This window comes from Nothobranchius furzeri, unplaced genomic scaffold (assembly GCF_043380555.1).
Source record: "Nothobranchius furzeri strain GRZ-AD unplaced genomic scaffold, NfurGRZ-RIMD1 Scf113, whole genome shotgun sequence".
Taxonomy (NCBI): Eukaryota; Metazoa; Chordata; class Actinopteri; order Cyprinodontiformes; family Nothobranchiidae; genus Nothobranchius; species Nothobranchius furzeri.
The window spans coordinates 20,907-32,500 of NW_027223129.1; positions in this window are offsets into that span (position 1 = coordinate 20,907).

The following is an 11,594-nucleotide window of genomic DNA, read 5'->3' on the forward strand; positions in this document are numbered from 1 at the left end:
GCAGCTGATGGCGGGGTGCAGGAGGTGCAGGCAGCCTCCAGCAGCTGATGGCGGGGTGCAGGAGCAGCAGGCAGCCTCCAGCAGCTGATGGCGGGGTGCAGGAGCTGCAACCAGCCTCCAGCTGGTGATGGCGGGGTGGAGGAGCTGCAGCCAGCCTCCAGCAGCCAGCCCCCAGCAGCTGATGGCGGGGTGGAGGAGCAGAAGCCAGCCTCCAGCAGCTGATGGTGGGGTGCAGGAGCTGCAGCCAGCCTCCAGCAGCCAGCCTCCAGCTGGTGATGGCGGGGTGGAGGAGCAGCAGCAGACAGCCTCCAGCAGCCAGCCAGCCTCCAGGAGCTGATGGCGGTGTGTGGGAGCAGCAGCCAGCCTCCAGCGTTCAGCCAGCATCCATCAGCTGATGGCGGTGTGAAGGAGCTGCAGCCAGCCTCCAGCAGGTCATGGTGGGGTGGAGGAGCAGCAGCCAGCCTCCAGCAGCTGATGGCGGGTTGCAGGAGCTGCAGCCAGCCTCCAGCAAATGATGGCGGGGTGCAGGAGCTGCAGGCAGCCTCCAGCAGCTGATGGCGGGGTGCAGGAGCAGCAGGCAGCCTCCAGCTGCTGATGACGGGGTGCAGGAGCTGCAACCAGCCTCCAGCTGGTGATGGTGGGGTGGAGGAGCTGCAGCCAGCCTCGAACAGCTGATGGCAGGGTGCAGGAGCAGCAGCCAGCCTCCAGCAGCTGATGGCGGGGCGCAGGAGCTGCAGGCAGCCTCCAGCAGCTGATGGCGGGGTGCAGGAGCAGCAGCCAGCCTCCAGCTGGTGATGGCGGGGTGAAGGAGCTGCAGCCAGCCACCAGCAGCTGATGGCGGGGTGCAGGAGCTGCAGGCAGCCTCCAGCAGCTGATGGCGGGGTGCAGGAGCTGCAGGCAGCCTCCAGCAGCTGATGGCGGGGTGGAGGAGCTGCAGCCAGCGTCCAGCAGCTGATGGTGGGGTGGAGGAGCTGCAGCCAGCGTCCAGCAGCTGATGGTTGGGTGGAGGAGCAGCAGCCAGCCTCCAGCAGCTGATGGCGGGGTGCAGGAGCAGCAGCCAGCCTCCAGCAGCTGATGGCGGGGTGGAGGAGCTGCAGCCAGCCTCCAGCAGCCAGCCTCCAGCTAGTGATGGCGGGGTGGAGAAGCAGGCAGCCTCCATCAGCTGATGGCGGGGTGGAGGAGCAGAAGCCAGCCTCCAGCTGGTGATGGCGGGGTGCAGGAGCTGCAGGCAGCCTCCAGCAGCTGATGGCGGGGTGGAGGAGCTGCAGCCAGCCTCCAGCAGCCAGCCTCCAGCTAGTGATGGCGGGGTGGAGAAGCAGGCAGCCTCCATCAGCTGATGGCGGGGTGGAGGAGCAGAAGCCAGCCTCCAGCAGCTGATGGCGGGGTGCAGGAGGTGCAGGCAGCCTCCAGCAGCTGATGGCGGGGTGCAGGAGCAGCAGGCAGCCTCCAGCAGCTGATGGCGGGGTGCAGGAGCTGCAACCAGCCTCCAGCTGGTGATGGCGGGGTGGAGGAGCTGCAGCCAGCCTCCAGCAGCCAGCCCCCAGCAGCTGATGGCGGGGTGGAGGAGCAGAAGCCAGCCTCCAGCAGCTGATGGTGGGGTGCAGGAGCTGCAGCCAGCCTCCAGCAGCCAGCCTCCAGCTGGTGATGGCGGGGTGGAGGAGCAGCAGCAGACAGCCTCCAGCAGCCAGCCAGCCTCCAGGAGCTGATGGCGGTGTGTGGGAGCAGCAGCCAGCCTCCAGCGTTCAGCCAGCATCCATCAGCTGATGGCGGTGTGAAGGAGCTGCAGCCAGCCTCCAGCAGGTCATGGTGGGGTGGAGGAGCAGCAGCCAGCCTCCAGCAGCTGATGGCGGGTTGCAGGAGCTGCAGCCAGCCTCCAGCAAATGATGGCGGGGTGCAGGAGCTGCAGGCAGCCTCCAGCAGCTGATGGCGGGGTGCAGGAGCAGCAGGCAGCCTCCAGCTGCTGATGACGGGGTGCAGGAGCTGCAACCAGCCTCCAGCTGGTGATGGTGGGGTGGAGGAGCTGCAGCCAGCCTCGAACAGCTGATGGCAGGGTGCAGGAGCAGCAGCCAGCCTCCAGCAGCTGATGGCGGGGCGCAGGAGCTGCAGGCAGCCTCCAGCAGCTGATGGCGGGGTGCAGGAGCAGCAGCCAGCCTCCAGCTGGTGATGGCGGGGTGAAGGAGCTGCAGCCAGCCACCAGCAGCTGATGGCGGGGTGAAGGAGCTGCAGGCAGCCTCCAGCAGCTGATGGCGGGGTGCAGGAGCTGCAGGCAGCCTCCAGCAGCTGATGGCGGGGTGGAGGAGCTGCAGCCAGCCTCCAGCAGCTGATGGTGGGGTGGAGGAGCTGCAGCCAGCGTCCAGCAGCTGATGGTTGGGTGGAGGAGCAGCAGCCAGCCTCCAGCAGCTGATGGCGGGGTGCAGGAGCAGCAGCCAGCCTCCAGCAGCTGATGGCGGGGTGGAGGAGCTGCAGCCAGCCTCCAGCAGCCAGCCTCCAGCTAGTGATGGCGGGGTGGAGAAGCAGGCAGCCTCCATCAGCTGATGGCGGGGTGGAGGAGCAGAAGCCAGCCTCCAGCTGGTGATGGCGGGGTGCAGGAGCTGCAGGCAGCCTCCAGCAGCTGATGGCGGGGTGGAGGAGCTGCAGCCAGCCTCCAGCAGCCAGCCTCCAGCTAGTGATGGCGGGGTGGAGAAGCAGGCAGCCTCCATCAGCTGATGGCGGGGTGGAGGAGCAGAAGCCAGCCTCCAGCAGCTGATGGCGGGGTGCAGGAGGTGCAGGCAGCCTCCAGCAGCTGATGGCGGGGTGCAGGAGCAGCAGGCAGCCTCCAGCAGCTGATGGCGGGGTGCAGGAGCTGCAACCAGCCTCCAGCTGGTGATGGCGGGGTGGAGGAGCTGCAGCCAGCCTCCAGCAGCCAGCCCCCAGCAGCTGATGGCGGGGTGGAGGAGCAGAAGCCAGCCTCCAGCAGCTGATGGTGGGGTGCAGGAGCTGCAGCCAGCCTCCAGCAGCCAGCCTCCAGCTGGTGATGGCGGGGTGGAGGAGCAGCAGCAGACAGCCTCCAGCAGCCAGCCAGCCTCCAGGAGCTGATGGCGGTGTGTGGGAGCAGCAGCCAGCCTCCAGCGTTCAGCCAGCATCCATCAGCTGATGGCGGTGTGAAGGAGCTGCAGCCAGCCTCCAGCAGGTCATGGTGGGGTGGAGGAGCAGCAGCCAGCCTCCAGCAGCTGATGGCGGGTTGCAGGAGCTGCAGCCAGCCTCCAGCAAATGATGGCGGGGTGCAGGAGCTGCAGGCAGCCTCCAGCAGCTGATGGCGGGGTGCAGGAGCAGCAGGCAGCCTCCAGCTGCTGATGACGGGGTGCAGGAGCTGCAACCAGCCTCCAGCTGGTGATGGTGGGGTGGAGGAGCTGCAGCCAGCCTCGAACAGCTGATGGCAGGGTGCAGGAGCAGCAGCCAGCCTCCAGCAGCTGATGGCGGGGCGCAGGAGCTGCAGGCAGCCTCCAGCAGCTGATGGCGGGGTGCAGGAGCAGCAGCCAGCCTCCAGCTGGTGATGGCGGGGTGAAGGAGCTGCAGCCAGCCACCAGCAGCTGATGGCGGGGTGAAGGAGCTGCAGCCAGCCACCAGCAGCTGATGGCGGGGTGGAGGAGCTGCAGCCAGCGTCCAGCAGCTGATGGTTGGGTGGTGGAGGAGCAGCAGCCAGCCTCCAGCAGCTGATGGCGGGGTGCAGGAGCAGCAGCCAGCGTCCAGCAGCTGATGGTTGGGTGGAGGAGCAGCAGCCAGCCTCCAGCAGCTGCTGGCGGGGTGCAGGAGCAGCAGCCAGCCTCCAGCAGCTGATGGCGGGGTGCAGGAGCTGCAGGCAGCCTCCAGCAGCTGATGGCGGTGTGCAGGAGCTGCAGCCAGCCTCCAGCAGCTGATGGCGGGGTGCAGGGGCTGCAGGCAGCCTCCAGCAGCTGATGGCGGGGTGCAGGAGCTGCAACCAGCCTCCAGCTGGTGATGGCGGGGTGGAGGAGCAGCAGCCAGCCTCCAGCAGCCAGCCTCCAGCTGCTGATGGCGGGGTGGAGGAACAGAAGCCTCCAGCAGCTGATGGCAGGGTGCAGGAGCAGCAGCCAGCCTCCAGCTGGTGATGGCGGGGTGGAGGAGCTGAAACCTGGGTCGGACCTGGTCTGCAGCAGGGCCCATTACCACTCAGAAGCTGATGGCAGTGTGTGTTTAGGTCCCTGCGGGGTGGATGAGCTGAAACCTGGGTCAGACTTGGTGTGCAGCAGGGCTCAGCACCCTCCAGAAGCCGATGACAGTGTGTCTTTAACTCCCTGCCTGGTGGGAGAGCTGAAAGCTGGGTCGGACCTGGTCTTTAGCAGAGCTCAGCAGCCTCCAGAAGCTGATGGCAGTGTGTGTTTCATCCCCTGCGGGGTGGGAGAGCTGAAACGTGGGTCGGACCTGGTCTGCAGCAGGGCCCATCACCATCCAGAAGCTGACGGCGGTGTGTGTTTAAGTCCCTGCGGGGTGGGAGAGCCATAACCTGGGTCGGACCTGGTCTGCAGCAGAGCTCAGCAGCCTCCAGAACCTGATGGCAGTGTGTCTTTAATCCACTGCGGGGTGCAGGAGCTGAAACCTGGGTCGGACCTGGTCTGCAGCAGGGCTCAGCAGCCAGCAGAAGGTGACGGCAGTGTGTGTTTAGTTCCCTGCGGGGTGCAGGAGCTGAAACCTGGGTCGGACCTGGTCTGCAGCAGAGCTCAGCAGCCAGCAGAAGGTGATGGCAGTGTGTGTTTAAGTCCCTGCCTGGTGGGAGAGCTGAAACCTGGGTCGGACCTGGTCTATAGAAGAGCTCAGCAGCCTCCAGAAGCTGATGGCAGTGTGTGTGTTTTGGTCCCTGCGGGGTGCAGGAGCAGGAACCCGGGTCGGACCTGGTCTATAGCGGAGCTCAGCAGCCTCCAGCAGCTGATGGCAGTGTGTGTTTAATTCCCTGCCTGGTGGGAGAGCTGTAACCCGGGTCGGACTTGGTCTGCAGCAGGGCCCATCACCATCCAGAAGCTGATGGCAGTGTGTCTTTAATTCCCTGCGGGGTGGAGGAGCAGAAACCTGGGTCGGACCTGGTCTATAGCAGAGCTCAGCAGCCTCCAGAAGCTGATGGCAGTGTGTGTTCAAGTCCCTGCGGGGTGGGAGAGCTGAAACCTGGGTCGGACCTGGTCTATAGAAGAGCTCAGCAGCCTCCAGCAGCTGATGGCAGTGTGTGTTTAAGTCCCTGCGGGGTGGGAGAGCTATATCCCGGGTCGGACCTGGTCTATAGCAGAGCTCAGCAGCCTCCAGCAGCTGATGGCAGTGTGTGTTTAAGTCCCTGCGGGGTGGGAGAGCTGAAACCTCGGTCGGACCTGGTCTATGGCAGAGCTCAGCAGCCTCCAGAAGCTGATGGCAGCGTGCCTCTAAGTCCCTGCCTGGTGGGAGAGCTGAAACCTGGGTCGGACATGGTCTGCAGCAGGGCTCGGCAGCCTCCAGCAGCTGATGGCAGTGTGTCTTTAAGTCCCTGCCTGGTGGGAGAGCTGAAACCTGGGTCGGACCTGGTCTATAGCAGAGCTCAGCAGCCTCCAGCAGCTGATGGCAGTGTGTGTTTAAGTCCCTGCCTGGTGTGAGAGCTGAAACCTGGGTCGGACCTGGTCTATAGAAGAGCTCAGCAGCCTCCAGCAGCTGATGGCAGTGTGTCTTTAAGTCACTGCCTGGTGGGAGAGCTGAAACCTGGGTCGGACCTGGTCTATAGTAGAGCTCAGCAGCCTCCAGCAGCTGATTGCAGTGTGTGTTTAAGTCCCTGCCTGGTGGGAGAGCTGATATCCGGGTCGGACCTGGTCCACAGCAGGGCCCATCACCCTCCAGAAGCTGGTGGCAGTGTGTGTTTAAGTCCCTGCGGGGTGCAGGAGCAGAAACCTGGGTGGGACCTGGTCTGCAGCAGAGCTCGGCAGCCTCCAGCAGCTGATGGCAGTGAGTGTTTAAGTCCCTGCGGGGTGGGAGAGCTATATCCCGGGTCAGACCTGGTCTAAAGCAGGGCCCATCACCCTCCAGAAGCTGGTGGCAGTGTGTGTTTAAGTCCCTGCGGGGTGGAGGAGCAGAAACCTGGGTCGGACCCGGTCTACAGCAGAGCTCAGCAGCCCCCAGAAGCTGATGGCAGTGTGTGTGTGTGTGTGTGTGTTTAAGTCTCTGCCTGGTTGGAGAGCCGATACCTGGGTCGGACCTGGTCTGCAGCAGGGCTCAGCAGCCTCCAGAAGCTGATGGCAGTGTGTCTTTCATTCCCTGCGGGGTGCAGGAGCAGAAACCTGGGTCGGACCTGGTCTATAGCGGAGCTCAGCAGCCTCCAGCAGCTGATGGCAGTGTGTGTGTTAAAGACCCTGCGGGGTGGGAGAGCTGAAACCTGGGTCGGACCTGGTCTGCAGCAGGGCTCAGCAGCCCCCAGAAGCTGATGGCTGTGTGTGTTTAAGTCCCTGCGGGGTGGGAGAGCTGAAACCTGGGTCGGACCTGGCCCGCAGCAGGGCCCATCACCCTCCAGAAGCTGATGGCGGTGTGGGTTTAAGTCCCTGCGGGGTTGAGGAGCTGAAACCTGGGTCGGACCTGGTCTGCAGCAGGGCCCATCACCATCCAGAAGCTGATGGCTGTGTGTGTTTAAGTCCCAGGGGGGTGGGAGAGCCATAACCTGGGTCGGACCTGGTCTGCAGCAGGGCTCAGCAGCCTCCAGTTGCAGATGGCAGTGTGTGTTTAGTTCCCTGCGGGGTGCAGGAGCTGAAACCTGGGTCGGACCTGGTCTATAGCAGAGCTCAGCAGCCTCCAGAAGCTGATGGCAGTGTGTCTTCAATTCCCTGCGGGGTGCAGGAGCTGATACCTGGGTCGGACCTGGTCTGCAGCAGGGCCCATCACCATCCAGACGCTGATGGCAGTGTGTGTTTAAGTCCTAGTGGGCTGCAGGAGCTGAAACCTGGGTCGGACCTGCTCTATAGTAGAGCTCAGCAGCCTCCAGAAGCTGATGGCAGTGTGTCTTTAAGTCCCTGCGGGGTGGGATAGCTGAAACCTGGGTCGGACCTGGTCTGCAGCAGGGCCCATCACCATCCAGACGCTGATGGCAGTGTGTGTTTAAGTCCTAGTGGGCTGCAGGAGCTGAAACCTGGGTCGGACCTGCTCTATAGTAGAGCTCAGCAGCCTCCAGAAGCTGATGGCAGTGTGTCTTTAAGTCCCTGCGGGGTGGGATAGCTGAAACCTGGGTCGGACCTGGTCTGCAGCAGGGCCCATCACCCTCCAGAAGCTGTTGGCAGTGTGTCTTCCATTCCTAGTGGGGCAGGGGAGCAAAGACCTGGGCAGAGGAGCGCCTGTCTGCATCCGATCCGGCCCCTCAGCAGCCCGCCGTGAGCCTTAGAGAACCCCCCCCCCCCCCCAGCGGGCTCCAGGAACCGGGCCCTGCGTCGGACCCAGCTCAGTAAGGCCCTCCCTCGGGCCCTGCAGCAGGTGGCCCCGTCTATGCAGTCGAAAACCCCGCGAAAATCGGTGTAGAAACGCCCGAGAGGCGTGGTGCGGTTCCCCCGGCCGGTACCGGGTCCGGACCGGTCCGGAAGTCCACCCAGAACACTGCCTGGGGCTTCTGGGCGGCTCCCCAGGCGCAGGCAGTCGAAAACCGCGTGAAAATCGGTTCAGAATTGACAAAACGGCGACCTCGTCGCTCCAAAAACTAAGTCCAAACTAAGCCTTTCGCTTATCGCTTAACGCTTAAGGCGGTCGGCCTTATGGCCAGTAAATGAAAAGTGCCTGCGCCCCTGGAGGTTTTGGAAGGTGCGAGCGATGACCATGCTCGGGTTAGTAGGTGAGGCCATCGGAAAACCAGCGTGAGTTGGCGGGTTTGGGTGGCAATCTATTCCAGGCAGAGTCGACTATCTCTGGGCATCAATTTTGGGATTTTTCCGGCTCTGGTTCTGGGAGAAACGCAGGGGCAAAGTGCACGAGCCGCGGCCGATTTTGGTGGCCTGTCCCTGGGCACAAAGTCTGAGGAGTGTGGGCCTGGTTCTCCGAAAAATACCAGTCTGCTGGAGCTCACTCCCATGGCTCCAGGGGGCACGGCACACCCCCCGGTAGCCGACCAAAGTGCTCTACTCGGGCCAGACTCGGACCCACGACCCGGGGTGAGAACCACAACTACTGGTCATCCTTTTGACCTCCAGGGGGCGCGGCAGAGCCTCCCCAGTCCGACGCAAGTGCCCCACTTGGGCCATACTCAGACCCACGGCCCGGGGCGAGAACCACAACTACTGGTCATCCTTTAGACCTCCAGGGGGCCCGGCACAGCCTCCCTAGACCGACACAAGTGCTCCACTTGGGCTGTACTCTGACCCAAGTCCCGGTGCGAGAACCACAACTACTGGTCATCCTTTAGACCTCCAGGGGGCCCGGCACAGCCTCCCTAGGCCGACACAAGTGCTCCACTTGGGCTATACTCTGACCCAAGTCCCGGGGCGAGAACCACAACTACTGGTCATCCTTTTGACCTCATGGTCATCCTTTAGATCTCCAGGGGGCCCGGCACAGCCTCCCTAGGCCGACACAAGTGCTCCACTTGGGCTATACTCTGACCCAAGTCCCGGGGCGAGAACCACAACTACTGGTCATCCTTTAGACCTCCAGGGGGCACGGCACACCCCCCGGTAGCCGACCAAAGTGCTCTACTCGGGCCAGACTCGGACCCACGACCCGGGGTGAGAACCACAACTACTGGTCATCCTTTAGACCTCCAGGGGGCCCGGCACAGCCTCCCTAGTCCGACACAAGTGCTCCACTTGGGCTATACTCTGACCCAAGTCCCGGGGCGAGAACCACAACTACTGGTCATCCTTTAGACCTCCAGGGGGACCGGCACAGCCTACCTAGACCGACACAAGTGCACCACTTGGGCCATACTCTGACCCAAGTCCCGGGGCGAGAACCACAACTACTGGTCATCCTTTTGACCTCATGGTCATCCTTTAGACCTCAAGGGGGCACGGCAGAGCCTCCCTAGTCCGACACAAGTGTCCCACTTGGGCTATACTATGACCCAAGTCCCGGGGCGAGAACCACAACTACTGGTCATCCTTTAGACCTCAAGGGGGCACGGCAGAGCCTCCCTAGTCCGACACAAGTGTCCCACTTGGGCCATACTCAGACCCACGGCCCGGGGCGAGAACCACAACTACTGGTCATCCTTTAGACCTCCAGGGGGCCCGGCACAGCCTCCCTAGTCCGACGCAAGTGCTCCACTTGGGCTGTACTCTGACCCAAGTCCCGGGGCGAGAACCACAACTAATGGTCATCCTTTAGACCTCCAGGGGGCACGGCACAGCCTCCCTAGTCCGACACAAGTGCTCCACTTGGGCTATACTCTGACCCAAGTCCCGGGGCGAGAACCACAACTACTGGTCATCCTTTAGACCTCCAGGGGGCACGGCAGAGCCTCCCTAGTCCGACACAAGTGTCCCACTTGGGCTATTCTCTGACCCAAGTCCCGGGGCGAGAACCACAACTACTGGTCATCCTTTAGACCTCCAGGGGGCACGACACAGCCTCCCTAGTCCGACCCAAGTGCTCCACTTGGGCTATACTATGACCCAAGTCCCGGGGCGAGAACCACAACTACTGGTCATCCTTTAGACCTCCAGGGGGCACGGCACAGCCTCCCTAGTCCGACACAAGTGCTCCACTTGGGCTATACTCTGACCCAAGTCCCGGGGCGAGAACCACAACTACTGGTCATCCTTTAGACCTCCAGGGGGCACGGCACAGCCTCCCTAGTCCGACACAAGTGCTCCACTTGGGCTATACTCTGACCCAAGTCCCGGGGCGAGAACCACAACTACTGGTCATCCTTTTGACCTCATGGTCATCCTTTAGACCTCCAGGGGGCCCGGCACAGCCTCCCTAGGCCGACACAAGTGCTCCACTTGGGCTATACTCTGACCCAAGTCCCGGGGCGAGAACCACAACTACTGGTCATCCTTTAGACCTCCAGGGGGCACGGCACAGCCTCCCTAGTCCGACACAAGTGCTCCACTTGGGCTATACTCTGACCCAAGTCCCGGGGCGAGAACCACAACTACTGGTCATCCTTTTGACCTCATGGTCATCCTTTAGACCTCCAGGGGGCCCGGCACAGCCTCCCTAGACCGACACAAGTGCTCCACTTGGGCTGTACTCTGACCCAAGTCCCGGTGCGAGAACCACAACTACTGGTCATCCTTTAGACCTCCAGGGGGCCCGGCACAGCCTCCCTAGGCCGACACAAGTGCTCCACTTGGGCTATACTCTGACCCAAGTCCCGGGGCGAGAACCACAACTACTGGTCATCCTTTTGACCTCATGGTCATCCTTTAGATCTCCAGGGGGCCCGGCACAGCCTCCCTAGGCCGACACAAGTGCTCCACTTGGGCTATACTCTGACCCAAGTCCCGGGGCGAGAACCACAACTACTGGTCATCCTTTAGACCTCCAGGGGGCACGGCACACCCCCCGGTAGCCGACCAAAGTGCTCTACTCGGGCCAGACTCGGACCCACGACCCGGGGTGAGAACCACAACTACTGGTCATCCTTTAGACCTCCAGGGGGCCCGGCACAGCCTCCCTAGTCCGACACAAGTGCTCCACTTGGGCTATACTCTGACCCAAGTCCCGGGGCGAGAACCACAACTACTGGTCATCCTTTAGACCTCCAGGGGGACCGGCACAGCCTCCCTAGACCGACACAAGTGCACCACTTGGGCCATACTCTGACCCAAGTCCCGGGGCGAGAACCACAACTACTGGTCATCCTTTTGACCTCATGGTCATCCTTTAGACCTCAAGGGGGCACGGCAGAGCCTCCCTAGTCCGACACAAGTGTCCCACTTGGGCTATACTATGACCCAAGTCCCGGGGCGAGAACCACAACTACTGGTCATCCTTTAGACCTCAAGGGGGCACGGCAGAGCCTCCCTAGTCCGACACAAGTGTCCCACTTGGGCCATACTCAGACCCACGGCCCGGGGCGAGAACCACAACTACTGGTCATCCTTTAGACCTCCAGGGGGCCCGGCACAGCCTCCCTAGTCCGACGCAAGTGCTCCACTTGGGCTGTACTCTGACCCAAGTCCCGGGGCGAGAACCACAACTAATGGTCATCCTTTAGACCTCCAGGGGGCACGGCACAGCCTCCCTAGTCCGACACAAGTGCTCCACTTGGGCTATACTCTGACCCAAGTCCCGGGGCGAGAACCACAACTACTGGTCATCCTTTAGACCTCCAGGGGGCACGGCAGAGCCTCCCTAGTCCGACACAAGTGTCCCACTTGGGCTATTCTCTGACCCAAGTCCCGGGGCGAGAACCACAACTACTGGTCATCCTTTAGACCTCCAGGGGGCACGACACAGCCTCCCTAGTCCGACCCAAGTGCTCCACTTGGGCTATACTATGACCCAAGTCCCGGGGCGAGAACCACAACTACTGGTCATCCTTTAGACCTCCAGGGGGCACGGCACAGCCTCCCTAGTCCGACACAAGTGCTCCACTTGGGCTATACTCTGACCCAAGTCCCGGGGCGAGAACCACAACTACTGGTCATCCTTTAGACCTCCAGGGGGCA